This window comes from Suncus etruscus, chromosome 5, assembly GCF_024139225.1.
Source record: "Suncus etruscus isolate mSunEtr1 chromosome 5, mSunEtr1.pri.cur, whole genome shotgun sequence".
Classification (NCBI taxonomy): domain Eukaryota; kingdom Metazoa; phylum Chordata; class Mammalia; order Eulipotyphla; family Soricidae; genus Suncus; species Suncus etruscus.
In genome coordinates this window covers 88,014,649-88,034,505 of record NC_064852.1, presented here as the reverse complement: position 1 = coordinate 88,034,505, position 19,857 = coordinate 88,014,649, and the positions used below count along the sequence as shown (strand labels likewise).

The 19,857-nt window shown below is 38.8% G+C and overlaps 1 non-coding gene and 2 pseudogenes across 1 annotated transcript; 1 reads left to right on the top strand and 2 right to left on the bottom strand.

Annotated features, from left to right (window-relative positions):
• Positions 1–5,039: 5,039 nt before the first annotated feature.
• On the bottom strand, positions 5,040–8,459 carry LOC126008624 (40S ribosomal protein S4, X isoform-like; annotated as a pseudogene).
• Positions 8,460–11,974: 3,515 nt separating this feature from the next.
• On the bottom strand, positions 11,975–14,010 carry LOC126009153 (cytochrome c 2-like; annotated as a pseudogene).
• On the top strand, positions 12,455–12,561 carry LOC126010447 (U6 spliceosomal RNA). The gene has a single exon (XR_007496477.1). It is a non-coding gene; the product is annotated as a U6 spliceosomal RNA (small nuclear RNA).
• Positions 14,011–19,857: the final 5,847 nt, after the last annotated feature.

Sequence of the window (19,857 nt, the reverse complement as noted above, 5' to 3'; positions counted from 1 at the left end):
AGAGGGCTACAGTGGGTAGGGCATTTGCCTTGCACTCGACCAATCCAGATTCCATCCCTGGCATCCCATATGGTCCCCTGAGCCTACCAGGAGTAATTTCTAAATGTAAAACTGGGAATAACCACTGAGTGTCACTGGGTGTGGCCCAAAAACAAACAAAAAGATTGAAGAAGTTCCAAGTTCCTTGTCCGTATTCCAGTTCCTCTCTCCTTTCATCTCTCTTCTTTCCATTTCTTTCTTTCTTCTTGCTCTCTCTCACTCTTATCCTCTCTTATATTACTTAAATAAAACTATTTTTAAAACATTGAAGAATAGGCAAGTAGAAAGAGTCAGTGCAAAGCTGATGGAATCACAAGTCATAATTCAGATATAAGCACATCTGAAGTCATAACAAGGTACAAGCTAGAATACAAGTGAAAACAGAGCAAAATAAGTATCTCTAGCATGATTGGTCTAGGTAACAGGTTTTTTTTTTTTAAAGCAAATAATAAGAAATAAGAATAGAAAAAGACAAAAAATCATATAATTCTCCTCTAGTGGATAGATCTGGAGAGTATCTTGCTGAATAAAGTAATTAGAAGAAGTGTGATGGGAAACATAGGAAGGGAATAACAAATGACCAGAGGCAATAAAATTTGAGATATGGTCTACTGAACTGAGCCTACAAAGGCATGTGAGATGGGTATTGGGGGCTGGAAAAGCTGGGGTGGGGGAAGCAAGAATGGAATAGGAAATTCAGACTGAGACAATGGTGGAGGGAAGCAGACACCTTGGTGGAGGGTAGAGATTATGCCTAAAATCCTATCATTAACAATATTATAAATCATGGTGTCTAAATTTATTTGAAAAATGTCATAAAAATAATAATAAAGGGACTGTTTCCAATAGAATAAAAGTCTGAAGTAAAATATAATCAAGATAAATGCATTTATGGCTGATATTATTTTGTCCCCATTATACTCATTCAGTGTCCCTTCTTCTCAAAAAACAACAGCCCCCAGTTTTGTGAATTGCCTTTCCTGAAAGAGCAGCATGCCTCATTTCATTGTCTGGGCACTTGTTATATCTGACCATAGAAAGTGAGCACACACAGTACATGCCACATTTGAGTAGAAGTCTTAGATGCTGCTTTCTCCTTTAAGAATTAGGATTAGGGCCCGGAGAGATAGCACAGCGGTGTTTGCCTTGCAAGCAGCCAATCCAGGACCAAAGGTGGTTGGTTCGAATCCCGGTGTCCCATATGGTCCCCCGTGCCTGCCAGGAGCTATTTCTGAGCACACAACCAGGAGTAACCCCTGAGCACCGCCGGGTGTGGCCCAAAAACAAAAACAAAAACAAAAACAAAAAAAAAAAAGAATTAGGATTAATTTTTATACTCTTCCCAATATTTACTGTGCCTATGCAAAAAAAGTAAAATTTTAAAAAAGCACAAAAAAATTTTGTATTGTTTCTGTTGTTTGTTTCTTTTTTCATTTTTTGCCTTGTTTTGTTTTTATTTAGAAATCGTGGTTATTGTTTGGTTGTTGTCTTTATTGCTGTGGTACTTTTCAGGTTTTTGTTTGATTTTTTTGTGGTCATTGTAGGTTTTTTTTGTTTGTATTGTTATGTTTTTCTTCCCTTTCTTCTCTTAAATTGATATTTATAGCCTCTAGAAGGACTCCTCCCATTTTTTTGCTGTTTGATTTTTGCACCCCCCCTTTTTTTCTTCAAACAGAACCACATAATGTGAATCATCTTGTTCTGTCTCAAAATTGAGGGGGAAATAATGGAGGGTACCAAGACCAAACAGCCATATAAACATTGAGTAGAAATAAAAAATGATCAGATTTAAGCACCAAATCCAAAGCCAATGGCAACAAAATCAATACTCAATCTACAAGCTAGACATAGAGGGGACCACTTATACTAGCAACCCTGGGGCATGAAAGGGGGATATGGGATGCATGCTGGGAACAGGGGTGGAGGTGGGACAACATTGGTGGTGGGAATGCCCCTGATTCTAAAATATCTAAAGTATCTAAAATATTACTCTGAAAGGTTTTTAATCCACCTTGATCAAAATAAAAATTATTTTAAAAAATTAGGATGAATTCTGAAGAGAGAATAAAGTTGGAGCAGAGCCAGAATTGGTCAGAAACTACATGTCATGAAACCTACATATTTTTGTTCTTGGAGATTCTTAAGAGTTTGTAATTATATCAAAGCTGATTGATACACATAAGTAGAGGATGGTTGCTGCTAAAAGACCTTATCTTTAGCGCCATATAGCTGTTAACATGAGAACTAATTTCCATTTATTTTGTTTTATTTGTTTATATTTTTGGGGGGGGCCACTCCTTGTAATGCTCAAGAGATACTCTGGATTCTGGGCTCAGGAATCACTCCTGGCAGGCTCAAGGGACTATATGGGATGCCAGGGATTGAACCTGGGTTGGCCTGACGTGCAAGGCAAAAGCCCTACCTACTGTGCTTTTGCTCTGGCTCCAGAACTAGTTTTCAGAGTTAGAAAAATAGTGACCTATACTAGGCAGGGATAAAACATCTAAGAAATTGTCACTTGCATTTTCTCTTGAAATGAATTGAGCTGAGCTCTTTACTGACCACCCAAAGCCCAGAAACTCTTGCCACCCCACCATCTTTCTGGAAAAAAAAAAAAAAAAAAAAAAGGTCCTGCTCCTCCACCAACATCCAAAAGAATATAACAGCCACTGAAAATTCCCAGTCCTTCCTGACATCTCTGTGGCATTTTCAGAAAGGGGAGGTGAGAGCAGGACAGATGTTCTCTTTCTGCATGAACTACAATAGCACAATATTACTCCCTAACCCTCCTGCAGAAATGAACTGGCTCTGAAGACAAACTTATCAAATTTCTAAGCCACCAATTTTATTTAAAATCTATAAATCCTGGACCAAGCAGCCTTGTGTGTGAAATCTCAGTATTTTATAGTAGTGTGATCCCAGTAATATAAGAGGAAATATAATGTGAAAACTACATAATAATATGCCAACTTACACAATAACACAGAAGGTTCAGCTTGCACCAACCACAGACCATTAAATCCTTAGACACTGGCTTTTATAACACCAGGAGAGATATAACTATCATTTTAAATTGACCTGGGTTCATCTAAGTTTTGGTAATTTCATTTGCCTTTGTGTTGTAACAATATGAAGAGGGGCCAGAGAGATAGCATGGAGGTAAGGCGTTTGCCTTTCATGCAGAAGGTCATTGGTTCGAATCCCGGCATCCCATATGGTCCCTCGAGCCTGTCAGAAGTGATTTTTGAGTGTGGAGCCAGGAGTAACCCCTAAGCACTGCCAGGTGTGATCCAAAAACAAAAACAAAAACAAAAAAACCCAAGCAAACAAGCAAAAACAATATGAAGTAAATCTGTTTGTACCTGCATGGAGGCAGGCTATGGTGGTGAGTAGGAGATTAGGAATACTGGTGAAGGGAAAGTCACACTGCCTGTGGTATTGGTATCTGAACAGGTAATGCCTGAAATGACTGTATTTTGAACCATTCGGTAAACTGTGATGTTATAAAAAAAAAACTTAGATAAATAAATAAAATTAAAACAGAAAGAAATTGTCACCTGCAATAACTTGAACAACTGATAATAAACCTAATAAATTTATGAGTTTGAGTATAAAAGAATGCAACACAAAATGTAGCTAGTATACTTTGGTCACTACTGGCCATATTTTTTGACCTGAAATGATCCTTTTTTAAAATTTATTTATTTTTTTATTGTGGGCAAAGTGAATTGCAAATCTTTCATAGTAATATTTAAGGCACATAGTAGTAATGAATGAGGGGCATTCCCACCACCAGTGTTGTCCTCCCTCCAAATTTTACAAAAGAGGTGAGTTCAAAAAAATGAACTAACCTATCTATCAGCAGGATGCAGGGAAAATAATCAATTCAGAAATTGATTATTTTGAGTTGCTGACCTGAAAGCTACAGAGCTACAACTATTTCTCACTCAATTTCAGAAGAAAAACTTTTTGTTATCAGCTTTATTTAAGCATAGAACTCTTCATCACCCAAGTTTGGTCCCTAAAAAAGATTTTTTACTCACTCAAGTTATGCTTGGCTACCATTCTTTTGTCTTTCTCTTCAGAAATAGTGAGATAAGTGCCTTTTCTTTGACTTTATTTATTTTTTTAAATAAATTCTTTAATTGAATCACCACGAGACACAGCTATTGTATATCTCTGGGATATACAGATAGAAAAATAGATTAGATACAAAGCTATTGGGACTGAAGTGAGGGCACAGTGGGTCATATGGTCCCCCGAGCCTGCCAGGAGTGATTCCTGTGTGCAAAGTTAGGAAGTAACTCCTAAGTACCACCAAGTGTGGCATGAAAACCAAAAAAATGAAAAGAACTCAAAGCTGTTCATGATTGAATTTCAGTCATACAATGTACAATACTCTTCATCAGTGCATATTTATGTCCCTAGTTTACCTCCCACCCTCCTTTTAGACACTGTGGTTAGCAATAGTTGTTGAAGGGGTATCATGCATATCACTTTATCTCCTTTCAACATCTAGATCTTGTCCAAAGTTTCAACTATTATTGTCATAATGGTCTCTTCTTTGCCCTAACTGCACTGCTCTGATATTTGTAGGAAGTTTTCTATCATGGGCTATTTTCTATTGTTTCTGGATAGTAATACCCTATATATATACATATATATTTGTTTTGGGGTCACACCTGGCAGCTCTCAGGGGTTCCTCCTGGCTCTACACTAAGAAATCGCTCCTGGCAGGCTCAGGGGATCATATGGGATGCCAGGATTCAAACCACTGTCCTTCCACATGCAAGGCAAATGCCTTACCTCCAAGATATCTCTTTGGCTCCACCATATTATTTTTATATCCCACAAATAAGTGCAATCATTCTGCCAATCCCTCTCTCTCTGAATCAAATTGCTCAGCATAATATTCTCCATATTCATCCAGGTATTATCTAATATCATGACTTCAGTTTTCATAACAGCTATAATATTCCATTGTGTAGTTGTACCATAATTTCTTTGTCTTTTAATTTGTGGTGGATGCCTTTTCCTTGGTAAAGTAAAATCCATGGTTTGTTGCCCTTGTCAATCACAAAAAAATGTTGGAGAGGCAGGTGGCAAAGCTATTGGCACTGGTATTTTTCACATGGATGCCGCCAAAAGAACCAAATGCCTCTGTGTTGGTGATCACACCAATTCTTCCAAGATTAGCACCTCTAGTCACCATGTAAAAATTACTAGTGTCAAATATGATGAAATACATAATCTTGCCAGTTTTCAAATAAATCCAATTGTTGCAATTCACCTTAATAAAAAAAAAATTAGGTAGCAAATGGTGAGAGAATTTTGCATCACTAAGTAAGATATTTCTTTGGTGCCCACAAAAGATCTTCTTCACTTTGCACAACTTGTATTTAGCCTCCTCAGGAATAATGTGAGGAACAGCAAAGCATCCTTTGGTTCCAGAAATCAGTCAAAAATTCTCTCTAGTCTTATCAATACTGATGACATCCATAAAACCTGTTGGATAGGTTGTATCAGTGCAGACCTTGCTGTCAAACTTAATAAACCACTGCATGCATCTCTTCTCCTTGTCTCCTATCAAAGCATGATTAAGTCCATGCATTAGAAAAATGATGAGTTTCTGCAGAGCCAGCCCAGAGATACCAAGTATCATAATCTCTCCAGGACCCACACCCGGTAAAATGTCCCCACCCAACTATTGTGGGGCCGATTCCTGCCGTGTGATTGGGCACCCAGAGACTTAAAAAGAATGGCTGCCCTACTCTCTGCCTTCTTTCTGTGGAGCCAGCCCAGAGACACCAAGGATCATAATCTCTCCAGAACCCACACCCAAAAAGCTTGGCCACTCCTCTTTGCTCCAGGACCCCGTTTATCTTTTAACCCCTGAACTCCATTTCTCCACATTGTAAGAAGCAATCTACTGCCTTAACAATAAAGAAATTTTGTGGTACAACCCCATGTTTAAAGAATCAAGATGGCTGCTCTGATAACCCAATTAAGTAGGAAACAGCTAGGTATCCTCTCAAATAAGAGGTTTAGAGTATAATTATGGAAGATGTTCAGGGAGCTCAAAGAAAAGCATCAATAGACTTGACGGGAGCACAAATAAGCATCAAGAGAATTTGACGACTGAAATTAGAAATTTTCACACTGAAATAACAGGTCTGAAAAAACTAAACTTATGCAGCTCTTGCTAGGTATAGGGTTTGGGAATACACCATGCCAGAGGCCTTCTCCCTAGCCTGGGGAGTGCTGGGAGGCTTGGCAGGCCCCCAGTTGTCCCCCTCTTTCTCCCCTGGACATCAGGCCCTCCCTGAGTGCCGGCTCATATGGCCAGAAGTGGGTTCAGGTGGACTCTTAGGGTCCTCAGGCTTCTCCCTCCCCCCGTACTCCAGGAGGGAGGTGCATGGGGAGGAGGGCAAGCAGATATCTGGCTCCCAGTTTTCTCTTTGATTTTGGAGGCCAGCTATTGCCAGGTATGGGGTTTGGAGAGGCCCCATGCCAGAGACCTTCTCCCTAGCCTGGGGAGTACTGGGAGGCTTGGCAGGCCCCAGCCATCCCTCTCTTTTTCCCCTGGACTCCAGGCCTTCCCTGGGTGCCAGCCCAGATGGCCAAAAGTGGGCTCACGTGGACTCTTAGGGTTCTCAGGCTTCCCCCCTTTCTCCGTACTTCAGGGGGGAGGTACATGGTCAGGAGGGTGGGCAGATATCTGGCTCCCGGTTTCCTCTTTGATTCTGGAGGCCAGCTCTTGCCAGGTATGGGGTTTGGGGAGGCCCCATGCCAGAGGCCTTCTCCCTAGCCTGGGGAGTGCTGGGAGGCTTGGCAGGCCCCCAGTTGTCCCCCTCTTTCTCTCCTGGACTCCAGGCCTTCCCTGGGCACTGGTCCAGATGGCCTCATAGGGGTCATCAGGATTTCCCCCTACCTTTTTTTACACTAATGGGAATGAGCTTTGGGAGGAGCCAGGCCGTTGCAGCACTGATTTATGTTGGGACAGTCACTGGAAATTTTTTCTCCTTGGTCTCCATTTCAAAAACCATGTGGGGGCTAGTGCCCCCATGCATACAATATTTATTGATAGTATTATATGCATATAGTTTATATATGCATAATATCCATCTTGTATTGTGACCTTGATACTGCCATACAAAGCTCATTTCTAATCTTTTAATGCCTCAGTCCCAACCATTATTTCCCCCATTTACCCATGTAGGTGCAGCTCATGACATGAAGCTCACCACATAGAGTGATGAGTGCTAGAGAAATAACTACACTGAAAACTATTGTAACAATGTGAACGATGAGGGAAATAGAAAGTCTGTCTCGAGTACAGGTGTGGGTGGTGTGGGGAGGAGGGAGATCTGGGAAATTGGTGGTAGGAATCTTGAACTGGTGAAGGGGGGTGTTCTTTATATGACTGTAATCAAACAACTACAATCACATTTGCAATCACGGTGTTTGAATAAAGATAATTAAAAAAAGAAACATGATGAGTGGAAGGCACTCTCAGTTTTTAGGGACCAATGGAAGGATGAGAAGCAAACACCCCTGTCAGTTTATCAATCATCCAATGCTTTGCAGCTGCCATAAGCTTCAGGTGCTTTGGGGGGAAATCACAAGCCATAGTTATTATAACAAGGAAAAAGCTATATGTTATTTAAAAATACTCTGTGCCCCCAAAGGTCAACTGGAACTCAGTTTTGGAGCAAAGAAAAGATGCAGGATAATAATGAGCATTCATGAAAGCCTGAGAAACATAAAGTGCCACTGACAAAGAGAACAAAAATGAAAAAGGTTAGAGATAGTTATACTGAAAACTACCATCATTCTAGGTTCAGTGATTCAAAACCTATAAGCAATCTTCAGAATCCCAGAGATGCTGCTCAGTGGTAGAGCGCATGGGGTACATGTATGAGGGAGGCCCTGCATTTGAAACCCTTACAGTTCTTTGTCAATCACTTTGCTGTATGGAGTTGTTCTGCATCTCACCCTCTGGTTCACTGACTGGTCCTCAGCTGCTGTTACTCCTTTGCAGAGGCTTTTCATTGAGGTGTTCATTTCATCTACTGAGTTTTTCAGACCTCTTATTTCAGTTGTAAGTTCTGTAACTATGATTTGTTCAGATCAATCTATGCTTGCTTTTAATTCTTTGAACATCCTCCATATTAATACTCTAAACTCCTTATCTGAGAGGCTTTTCAGGTCATCTTCATTCTCTATGCATGGTGTTGTCATGCATTGTTTCCCCACTGCAACACTTTATAGTGGTTTTTACTATGTGCTGTGCTGGGTTTGTGGATTAGGAGATGCATACGGGCGAGGAGTAAAGCTGAGCGGCTGTGCTCCTCTGGCTCCACCTTATTGGGTGGGACCCTTACCAGGTTTGGGTCCTGGAGATTATAAGATGGGGTCATCTTGGCTGTCTTGGACAGAAAAGCAGACAGAGAGAAAGGCAGCAATCTTTTATAAGGCTCTCCAGGTTTGGACCTTGGAGATTGTGTTCGATGGAGTCTTCTTGGCTGTCTTGGACAGAAAAGCCAGTTTAAGCATTCTTAATTCAAAAGTTGTACTCAGAAGGCAGGTAGACAGGAATAGGGAGTGGAGGATTCACTTTCTTAGTTTTTGGTTTTAAGGCTACACAGGGTGGCTCTCAGAGGTTACTCCTGGCTCTATGCTCAGAAATTGCTCCTGGCAAACTCAGGGAACCATTATTAGGTGCCAGGGATCAAGCCTGGGCTGGTCCCAGGTCATAAGTGTGCAAGGCAAATGCCCTAACCACTGCAGTCACTCAGGTCCCATGCTCTCCTTTCTTCTCTAGAGTGATTTTGTTGTAAAGACTGAGTTTTCTTTCACATAAGCTGATTTCACATCAAGAAATGGTTCTGTAAATAAAATATATTTGGAAATGAGAGGTTAGTCTAAATACCACATTTTATTGTTGATAAAATATTGTCCCTACAGGTAGGAAATTTGCCTAGTATGTAGTTGATCCAGGTTTGATACTGACATCCAATATGGTTCCCACAAGCCTGCCTGGAGTAATTTCTAAGCACAGAGCCAGGAGTAACCCCTGACCATCACTGGATAGGGCCAAAAATATCAATATATATTCATATATATTGGTTTATGTTATTATCACACACTATATATGCAGAAAGGAACAACATATATAAACAATATTGTTCCTTCTTGCATCCTTCCTTTGGCTTCAATGTTCATCATTATTGACCACAGTCTCCTGGAATACCATACACCATGATGGAGCCTCATGCCCATCTATTCTGTGATTATAGTATCTTGTACTTCTGTGATTATAGTATCTTGTACATTGTAGAGAATGAGAAGTCAGATTAATAATCTACATAAATTGTGATTTTTTTTAACTTTAAAGTTGATAACTCAGTGAGTGAAAAATGCAAAGAAGGAAATTTGTTTTAAAATGTCTACCTATCTCAGTCCCTTTTTATAAGACTTTCATGATAAAGGTGAATCAGCAAATAAAATAGTTTCCAAATCTCAGTGTACTATACACAACATCTTTTAGGACACACAGATTTGATTCCAAAAATTACTTCCCTTAAAAAACAAATGATATCCTTGTTGTTTTTCACAGGAACCACTGAGAAGAGGCTTATATCTGGGAAGTATTTCACTTGTCTCGAAAAAAAGATTTTCTAAAACACAGGAACTAATAATGTTCTGCTTTCTGTAGAGTTCTTTCTGTTCCTTTTGAAACAGTCAAATAATTGCCAAGTAAATGGATCTCATATTTTTACTTTAATAAGTAAAACTTTATTTTTCCAAATCCTTATCAAAATATATATTACAGTTTTCTATGCTATAACTGATAAATGCAAGTCTTATATAATCATCTGTCTGCCATATTTTTAAAATATCAATTTGTTGACGTGCTATCCAGAATAACATTTCCTGATCACTAAAATTTCCTGGTTCCTGTTACTTTGTGCTATAAAACAAGGATACTTTTTTCTTTCAGTACCTTCATAATCATAGAATTACTCTCTGATTATTGAGTTCTTTCTACTGAACATTTTATTCAAGTTTAGTTGATAATGACAAATCTAAATAACTTGACTACTCAGAAAATTATAAGTTCACTTCACAAATAATATAAAGCTATTTATTCTTGATTTTACTCCACCAAGGTACACTAATTTTAGATTAAAGAACATTCAGAAAGTAATTTGTATTAGAGTTTGGCCAAAGAATCATGACCATAAAGAGTGAATAAGAGAGCTATTTATAAGATACCTGAGTTTTGGGAGAAGCTCAGACAATGAAAGCCTTAAAAGGAACAATTAATTGTTCCTTCTCTAGGACGTAATTGTTTTTCATTGGTAATTGAACCAAAGTTGCTATAGGTCAGCAGAGAAGTATAAGAAGAAGCTCAGCAGAGAAGTGAACTGAGGAAAAGTAGGAGCCAAGTAGAGAAAGCAAGAACAAAGTTTTTATGGATAACTGCTTTTTCTGTTGTGTCTCGCCATTTAAAATCTTAATAATGTGGATGACCTAGAGAAGTTGCACAAACAGCTGGCTAGGGACTCAGAAAACATGAAGAGACCTGGTGGAAATTGGAAGAGCTAAGAACTGACCAGGCAAAGGCTGCTATCAACAGACTGGTAACAACTGTGAGTATAGCACCACAGGGCCCATCCTGACTTTATAAAATTAAAAGCTTCTACCTAACTGAAGTTTATCAAATCTCAGGCATATCCCTCACTTGACTGATTCTAGACAGAAACCTTGCATTCTGGAAAATAGTATAAACTTGTCACTGTGCACAGAAATTCCCTCATGCAAATTAATTCTTTTTTTGTTTTGTTTCTGCTTTTGTTTTTGAGTCTCACCCTGCGGTGCTCAGGGGTCACTCCTGTTTCTACGCTCAGAAATGGCCCCTGGCAGGCACGAGGGACCATATGGGATGCAGGGATTTGAAGCATCGTTCTTCTGCAAGCGAGGCCTCCATGCTATCTCTCCCGCCCCAGCAAATTAATTCTTAGATTTAAGCCTCTCTAAAATAGTTATTTACCAATGTGAAGACCACCATCATAGGGAAACCTAACTTCTGCATTTGTTTGCAAACTTTTCTTACAGAACATTTATTTGAAATTTTTTCTCACAGCTACTGTCATCCCACTTTAGAGACAATCTCATACCTCAGAGCCTCACATGGGCTTTGTTGTGTACTGGCCCAAACATGCCTCACAGTTACAATGAAGATGAACGTTTCCCCATATGCATAGTGACTGTCTTTTTCCTCCTTGATCAGGGTCCCTAATCTCCCTGCCTGCAGTCCATCTAAACATTAAGCAGCATCAGAAGGGCAATAGGTTAATGCCTATACATTCTAAATTGTGAGATAGAGATGTACATTTATAGAAAGGATACTTTTCTCTAGGTTTTATTTATATCACCCAATGTAATAATTTTCTCTTTTTCCCTAGTAATATTCCTAATATACAAATATTGGACCATTTTCTCTACCTTTTTCCTTAAACTTTAAGTATTGTCTATATTAAAAGTCAAAAGTTAAACAAAACTTAATAAGATATGAATCCAATATCTTCTATATATACATTTAAATTATAGAGAGGAAGTCTTTGGATGCTACTACTATCACCAGTGGCAGCTGCTAAGGTTATAAAGAATTGTGTGTATAGAGGGATTATTAAAGCACAATAGATCTTTTTCCTACCCACTCCTCCATCAGACCTCTCCACATCCTAAGTGAACATAAAAGCATATAAGAGCATTTGGTCAGCAAATTACACAAAAAAACATCCAGTTTCATTTTAAAATGTTTAATACATGACAATCTGATAAAGATCAAATATGGCTTCTTTAAACATGAATATTTGACCAAATAGTTTGGGCTTAGAACATTTTTTTAAGTTGCAAGAACATTTCATTAAGATGTTGCCTGTTTCAAATATTCAAAAATATCTTGTCTCTCACTCTTCTTTTTTAGACTGGCAAAGATCATCTTAGTTCCAGTTATATATTTCTTTGGGTTCTCCAAGTATTCCATCAGAGTTTGCTCTCCCCAGATAACACCTATAAAAATAAAAACACACTTTAAATGTGTGCAGTAACAATTGTGAGGTTTACTTACTGATGTGATCTGCATGTGTGAACAAAAGATAACTTTAGGACTCAATAGAAAAACTATCATAATTAGGAATAATTAGTTTATGGGCCTGGACTAATAGTACAGTTGGTAAAGCATTTGCCTTGTACATGGCCAGCCTGAATTTGATTCCCACATCTCACATGGTCCCCTGAGAACCACCTGAGCACAGAATTGGGAGTAATTCTTGAGATCACTGGGTAGGGCCCCAAAACAAAAAACAAACAAAAAATACTTAGTTTTAGAACTATGATAAATTCTGTGCTCGCTTCGGCAGCACATATACTAAAATTGGAACGATACAGAGAAGATTAGCATGGCCCCTGCGCAAGGATGACACGCAAATTCGTGAAGCGTTCCATATTTAAAAAAAAAAAAAAAGAACTATGATAAATTCTAAAGGTTGTCTTTGGTGCTCTATTCTTTGACTCCCTGTAGAAATCTAAAATTCACCTGCTGTTTAGATTATCTATGATATACTAAAGAACTATGATTCCATAGATGGTGTACCTACATAATACCTCAACTTACAAGAATCAGAGAGCTCCATCAAGGAATGATGTTACAAGTAATTTAATACAATCCCTTATTTAAAAAATAAAAATGTAGGAGTTGGAGCAATAAATAGCACAGTGGTAGGGCATTTGCTTTGCACGAAGCTGCCCAGGACAGAGTTGGGTTTGATCCCCAGCATCCCATATGGTCCCCCAAGCCAGGAGCGATTTCTGAGTGCATATCCAAGAGTAGCTCCTGAGCATCACCAGGTATGGCCCCAAAACAAAACAAATATACAAACAACCCCCCAAATGATAAAGTGTTTCAAAGAGAGGAGAATAATTTGACCTAACATAACAATGCTACTTTAGATTTAGGAACCCTTGATGAAAGAGTTTGGAGATAGTTCAAAGGGAACACCCTATAAGCATGTAGCTCTGAATTTGATTCCCAGCACCAGGTTTGATTTGAGCACTCTGCCAGAGTGGCGCTAGTGGACCCCAGTAACACCAAACCCAAACATGACTGAGCATTGAACTTTCTGGCCTTTACCACTGACTAGGGGGCCCAAGTTCTATTTCCAGCCCCACATACAGTTTTCTGATCACTCCTGAGTGTGCTTCTCCCCCTAAAGAAGGCAGGAAATTTAGTTATATTTCCTGCTACCTACAAAATACATATTTAAGAGTCATGATAATTGAAAGTTTAAAGTAAATGGCTGGAAAACAATCTGAGAGGCAAATAAATCAAAAAAGGTCAGGCCAGGGATAGGAGTACTAGTACAGTAGGTAGGGCATTTACCTTGTACACAGTAAACCCAGGTCAGGTCCTTAGCATCCCATATGGTCCCCCAAGCCCACGAGGAGTGATTTCTAAACACAGATCTAGAAGTATCTCCTGAGCAGCACTGGATGTGGCCCAAAATACACACACACACACACACACACACACACACACACACACACACACACACACACAAGAAGGAAGAAGGTCAGGACAGATATTCTAACATCAACAGCACTGACTTCAAACGAAAAAAGATTATAAATAATAGGGATGACCATTATTTAATTATCAAAGAATGAAAAATTACTAAAACTGCATTCACAAACATATGAGCACTTTTTGTGTTTCTTCTTTGCAGTAATGTCTACTACTATTACCTTTGTTTTCGTTTTCATCAGTGTAAGAAAATCCTGGTGCTTGTCCTGTTTTTCGGCCAAAAAGGCCTCAAAGATTTGGACCAGTCATGTGTTTTCCACCTTTTCCCACTGGGCACATTTTTGAATAAATATCTTTTTGCCTGCTTCATAGTATCTCATTTTGTTCTGCAAAAAAACATTAAACCACTGACCTGAGAATATTAGATTTATAAAGTTGATAAAAAAAATTTAATGAGATTTATTTTTAACTTTTAACATTAGTTACTTCAAAAACTGCCACAGGCATAGTTGTAGCTTAGACATCAAACTATTATGGTAATTATAGGCATCAAACTATTATGGAAACCGATCTAGAGTAGTTACATTTTTGTATGTGCAAAAGGATATGAAATATGTAGGCAATCTTAAATTGCCTCACTTAAAAATACAAACAGAACACAATAGGTGTAGAATATTTACTGCTAACATTTACATGCCTCAATAACAGAAGGGTAAAATTAAATATCAAACAGAAAAAGTATGAAGGTAGTGGCTTACCAGAAGAAAACATGCCACATATGTTTGAGGCTCTGGGTTTGATCCCTAGCACCACCAAAAAAAAATCTATGACAAAAAATAACAGTGGCATGGAAGAATAATCCAGCAGTTTAGAGCACTCAACTCCAGGACACAGGGTCAGGGTGTTCCACATGCTCTGAGCATAATACAGGCAACACTGCTGTTTAATGAGGCCTGGCAACTTCAATGTCTCTGGTTTCCAAAGTCACAAAAAAGGAGTGTGTTCCCTAGTAAGTGAAAAGGGAAGTCAACAACTAGTTACACCAGCCCCACTGCTGTAGCTCATGAAACTTAAAGGTCAGGTTGTATCTAACCCTTTTTGCCCTTATAAGGAACTTATACTACCTCAGAGGATGTTATGCCCTTATAAGGAACTTATACTACCTCAGTGGATGTTATGCCCTTATAAGGAATTTGTGCTACCTTAGAATGTCTTAGCAAATGTTATGACCTTATAAGGAAATCATCTCTACCCGTTTCCCCCCCCTCCCTTTCTTATGGTATATAAGGATGAACAAAGAAATCCACGTGGTCCTTTGCCTCTGTTCGGTTCTGGATGGGCACTGGACCCTGGCCGGCCAGAATAAGGAACCCACTTGAGCTTTTGCCTGAGTGACTGTCTCTTCATTTCTCTGCGTCGGAGCAGCATCTGGACTATCGAGCCTTTCACAAGCAGCACAACTAATAATGAAGTGCAAGTATGTGTATGAGCACAGCAGCAACCCCTGCTCGCAAAACACCTATAATTTGTGGACCTCCACTGAGAAGGTAAACCCTGCCAATCACCACAACAAAAGAAATGCATTTCTTTAGAGCACTTCTAAAGGATGATACGGCATTCCTGGCAAGCACCACAGCTACCAATGCACCAGCACTATGGCCAGGCAGATGTGCAGCTCTTTCCCAACTCAACAAGATCAACAACAATGAAGAAAGAGGGTGAAATTTTTAAAAAGAAGCAGCTACACGTGCTCATTTCGGCAGCACATATACTAAAATTGAAAAAAGAAGCAGCTACAGCAAGCTTTATGCAAGATATAACTTCACAATTATTTTCCATTTTAGTTGTAAAAAATCTACCAGACTACAGCAAACACTATCTGAAACTAAACCAAACTAATGCTGAGTTCAGGCGGCATAAGGATGTCTTTTATACTAATGTAAAGGGAATGATAGGATTCAAGTAGGAAAGATTATCTTCCATGGTTTTTTAGTTATGTATGATAAATTTTGCACAAATATATTTTGGTTAAGGCAATAAGTATTATTTTTGCATAGCTAAATAATGTCTCCATCTAAAATACAACCATTAAAATAATCTTAACTTATTTAAACAACACTTAAATGCTAATGATGCATTACCTGAGTTTGTTTTCTTACTCTTTTTATTCTTGAAGAACGGGTGCTTGGAAGGTGAGGGTGATGTCAACCACTATGAAGTAGAACTTTATGCCTGTGACAGTGGCCTTTGTCATAAAAATTGAAAACACGCTGGCAAAACTATAGAGAAATAGAAACAACTGTTTCTGTTGGTGGGAATGCAAATTGGTATAACCTTTACAGAAAATGAAATGAAGAGTCCCTAAGTTACCTAAAAATATAAGCATTATTTGACTCATCAATACTAGTGTTGTGTATATACCCTAAGTATGAAAACATTAATTCAAATATATATATCCCTATATTCATAACAGCATTAAGTCAATACTCAGGATATAGAAACACCTAAATGTCCTTCCACGGACCCATGGATGACTGGTTAAATAGTAGTACATTAGGTCATTAAAATGATGAAAACTTGATTTCCGCAACAATGTGAATGGAGCTGATTTTGCTAAATCAGAACTAGATCAGAAAGTAAAAATCAGGAGCTAGAGAAAACACAGAGATACCATCGCCTTGCATGAAGCTGACCTAGGTTCAATTCCTGGCATTCCATATGGTTCCTCCAAGGCTGTCAGGAGTGATTATTGAGTGCAGAGCTCATTGAGCACCAATGGGGTGAGCTCCCCCAGGCAGAAAAAAAAAGTAAAAGACAATTACAAGGTGACTCTGACATGTTAAATATATGTAACCAAAGCAAAAATTAGATTCTGACCACACCCACAAATGCAGTCACCATGTTTATACAGGGCCAGCTTCATAGACTCAACTCTTTTCTCAAAAGAGATACAAGCCAAGCCATGAAATATTATGGGTATACCAGCCGTGTAGCTAAAGGCTGGCAATCTTGGGAAGAGAGAGTGGGCCAAGCCAAGACCACCTCCCACCAAAACCACATCTGTGGCATCCATTCTTCATAACTGCCACTTTTCTTATGGCCCTGCTTCACCATTTCTCTATGATTCTTTGCAAAGACACAATCTGACCAAACTCCAGGTATGCAAGTATTTGGGCTGATATCAGCAGAATTTTTTTGGAGTGAGTGCAGGCACCTTCTCACTTCTCACATTCTCCAACTTCAAGGAGACCTAGCAACTCTAACAATGCCCTCAAAAGTTACACTATTAGTAATAGTGCTTTGAATTCCTGGACTTCATGACAACTCCATTTGTTTTATACTGTCATCCCTAGAAGAACACACCAATTTAGATAACAATTCGTAGTTAAGGTCACTTAATGTTAGGAAACAAATTAAATAACAGAATGGTCAACTAGCAACAAGAGTTTACTAAACCTTCCACCATTAACTTAATGACCTCATTGAAGATAAAATAATTTTCACAAATTTACTTGTTACTGTACTTATTATTTTTCTTTCTTCTCTTCCTTTTCTTTTTTCTTTTTTTCTTTTTTCTTTTTTTTTCCATTCGTTTTTAATAATTTTGTTCTCACTTCTCTGGAAACAAATGTATAATGTCAACTAGGTTAACTATGTGATGCATGTTCTTCTAATAAAGTAATTTTTAAAAAATTAAAAACAAAAACATTAAAGAAGAAATAAATTTTTAATTAAAATTTAAAAATATAGATTTTTTTTCTGCCAAAAAATATTGTTTTGGGGTTGGGGAATGAGGATGAGAGGAATGGGAATGGCACTACTAGTTCAGCAGATGGTCCAGTTTGACTTATACAAATATAGATATATGAAGTTTTACTCCAAAAATTTATATAGTATTGAAAACTAATGGAAAAATAAAGGATTAATAAAAAAGCACTTCTGGGAAAATAGTACAGCAGGTAGGGCATTTGACTTGTATGTTGCTGACCCTAGAGTTTGATTCTTCAGCTCCCATATGGTCCCTGAGCACTGCCAGATAATTTCTGAGTGCAGAACCATGAGTAAGTCCTATGTGCCTCCAAGTGTGCCTCCCCCCCTCCAAAAAAAAAAAACACTCTTGGACCCATGGATGAAGCTCAATGGTAGGGAGACTGCCTTGAAGACATAAGGCCCTGAGTCCCAATATTACCCCATATACAAAGTGTGACCTCCAGTAGCTCTGTTGTCTGTGCTTTCAAGCACTACAAACATGACTCTCATCACAACAGTAGAAGAAAAAAAAAGGAAAGAAACAAGAGAAAGTTGTTCAAATCTTTAATCACTGCTGTACAAGTACCTAGGATCCTCTTCAACTAAAAAAAATAGATTTCAAGCAAATTAAGGAGGTTGGAGGAGAATAGAAGAGGAATTCAATTTTGTCCTATAATATTTGGCATTCCGTTAGTATTTAGGAACTAACAAAAAAATATCTCACTGAAGTAAGCAGAGACGTGACATCTGGTATGAGAATATGTCATCCAAGAATAAAATACTTCCAATGCTAAACAGAGCTAGCAAACACTTATACATGCTTAATTAGTACTAAATTTAACATAAGAACTTTATATTTTATTAGTGCATTTAAAACCCCCACCAGTCCTATGAGATAGGTACTACAAATCTATTTTTATAGGTGAGAAAAATGAGGCACAGAAAAATTAAATAGCTTCTTTAGAGTCACAACTTAGTAAGAATCAGAGCAGTGTTGAAAGGGAAAGAACAACATTAAGAATATATTTCTGGGTGATCCTGCCTGCTTCAGATGTGGGTCGGGATGTACACACACTGATTCCTGCTGGTTTCTGCTGGGAGTCAGAAGGGCGCAGAAGCCATCTTGGGCCATGTGGTTTCTAGCTGCCTAAGACTGGATTTTATCAGCGTTCCTGCCGGTGATCCTGCCTGCTTCAGAGTGAGAGACAGAATTGAGAAACTCTGCTGAAACTCAGATGCCAGCACCCTTATCTGCCTGTCTTCTGTGCTGTACTCCATTTTTGGCCTGATTTCATCCTGTGTGTGGCTCATCTGCGGATGGCTCACATTCCCTGGAACCTTCCCTGGAGGTGGGTTTACAAGCCCAGAAAGGGAAAGCGCTGAACTCTGCTGGAACTCAGATGCTAGCACCCCTATCTGCCTGTCTTCTGTGCTGTACTCCATTTTCAGCCTGATTTCATCCTGTGTGTGGCTCATCTCCGGACAGCTCACCTTCCCTGGAGCCTTCCCTGGAGGTGAGTTTACAAGTCCAGTAAGGGTGGAGCCAGAGGAGCACGGCAGCTCCAATTTGCTTCCTGGCCGTGCACATTATTTAGCCAATGAATACAAACAAAACACGTAGAAAAACCCACAATACAAGTGTGACAATGGGGAAACAACGTAGGCCAGTGCCAGACATAGAGAATGACGATGGCAATTCTGATGACTTGAACATGACCAACCAACTAATCAGTCACTCAGATAAGGAGTTTAGAGTCACAATATGGAAGATGTTCAAAGAACTCAGAGAAACTATAGAAGAGAACACTAATAAGAATCAAGAGAATATAAAGATAGAAATCAGGAAAATCCAAACTGAAATTTCAGGTCAAATAACAGGTCTAAAAATCTCAGTAGATGAATTGAAGAAAAACATGGTTGAGCTTTCCCACGGGTTAACAGCAGCTGAGGATAGAATTAGTACACTGGAAGACGAGATGAATAACAACTTCATACAGCAGAAGAAATTGGAAAAAAATCTTAAAGCAAATGATCAAACAATGTAAAAATTACTCAAACAATGGGAACAGATGAAAATAGAAGTCTATGATAAGCTAAACAGAAACAACTTAAGAATCATTGGAGTCCCAGAGACCCAGGAAGAAAATCTCCAGGAAGAATCAATGGGCAATAACATCATTAAAGAGAAACTACCAGAGCTAATGAATTCATGCAATCTAATCCTGCATGCCCGAAGAGTACCATCTAAAAGAGACCCCAGAAAAAAACACCCCAAAACACATCCTAGTCACAATGATGAATCCCACAAATAGAGACAGAATTCTGAAAGCAGCAAGATCGAAAAGAGAAATTACATTCAAGGGAACACCCTTGAGATTTACTGCAGACCTGTCACCGGAAATGCTCAAGGCCAGAAGGCAGTGGTGGGACATAGTGACAAAACTCAATGAAATAAATGCTTCGCCTAGAATACTGCA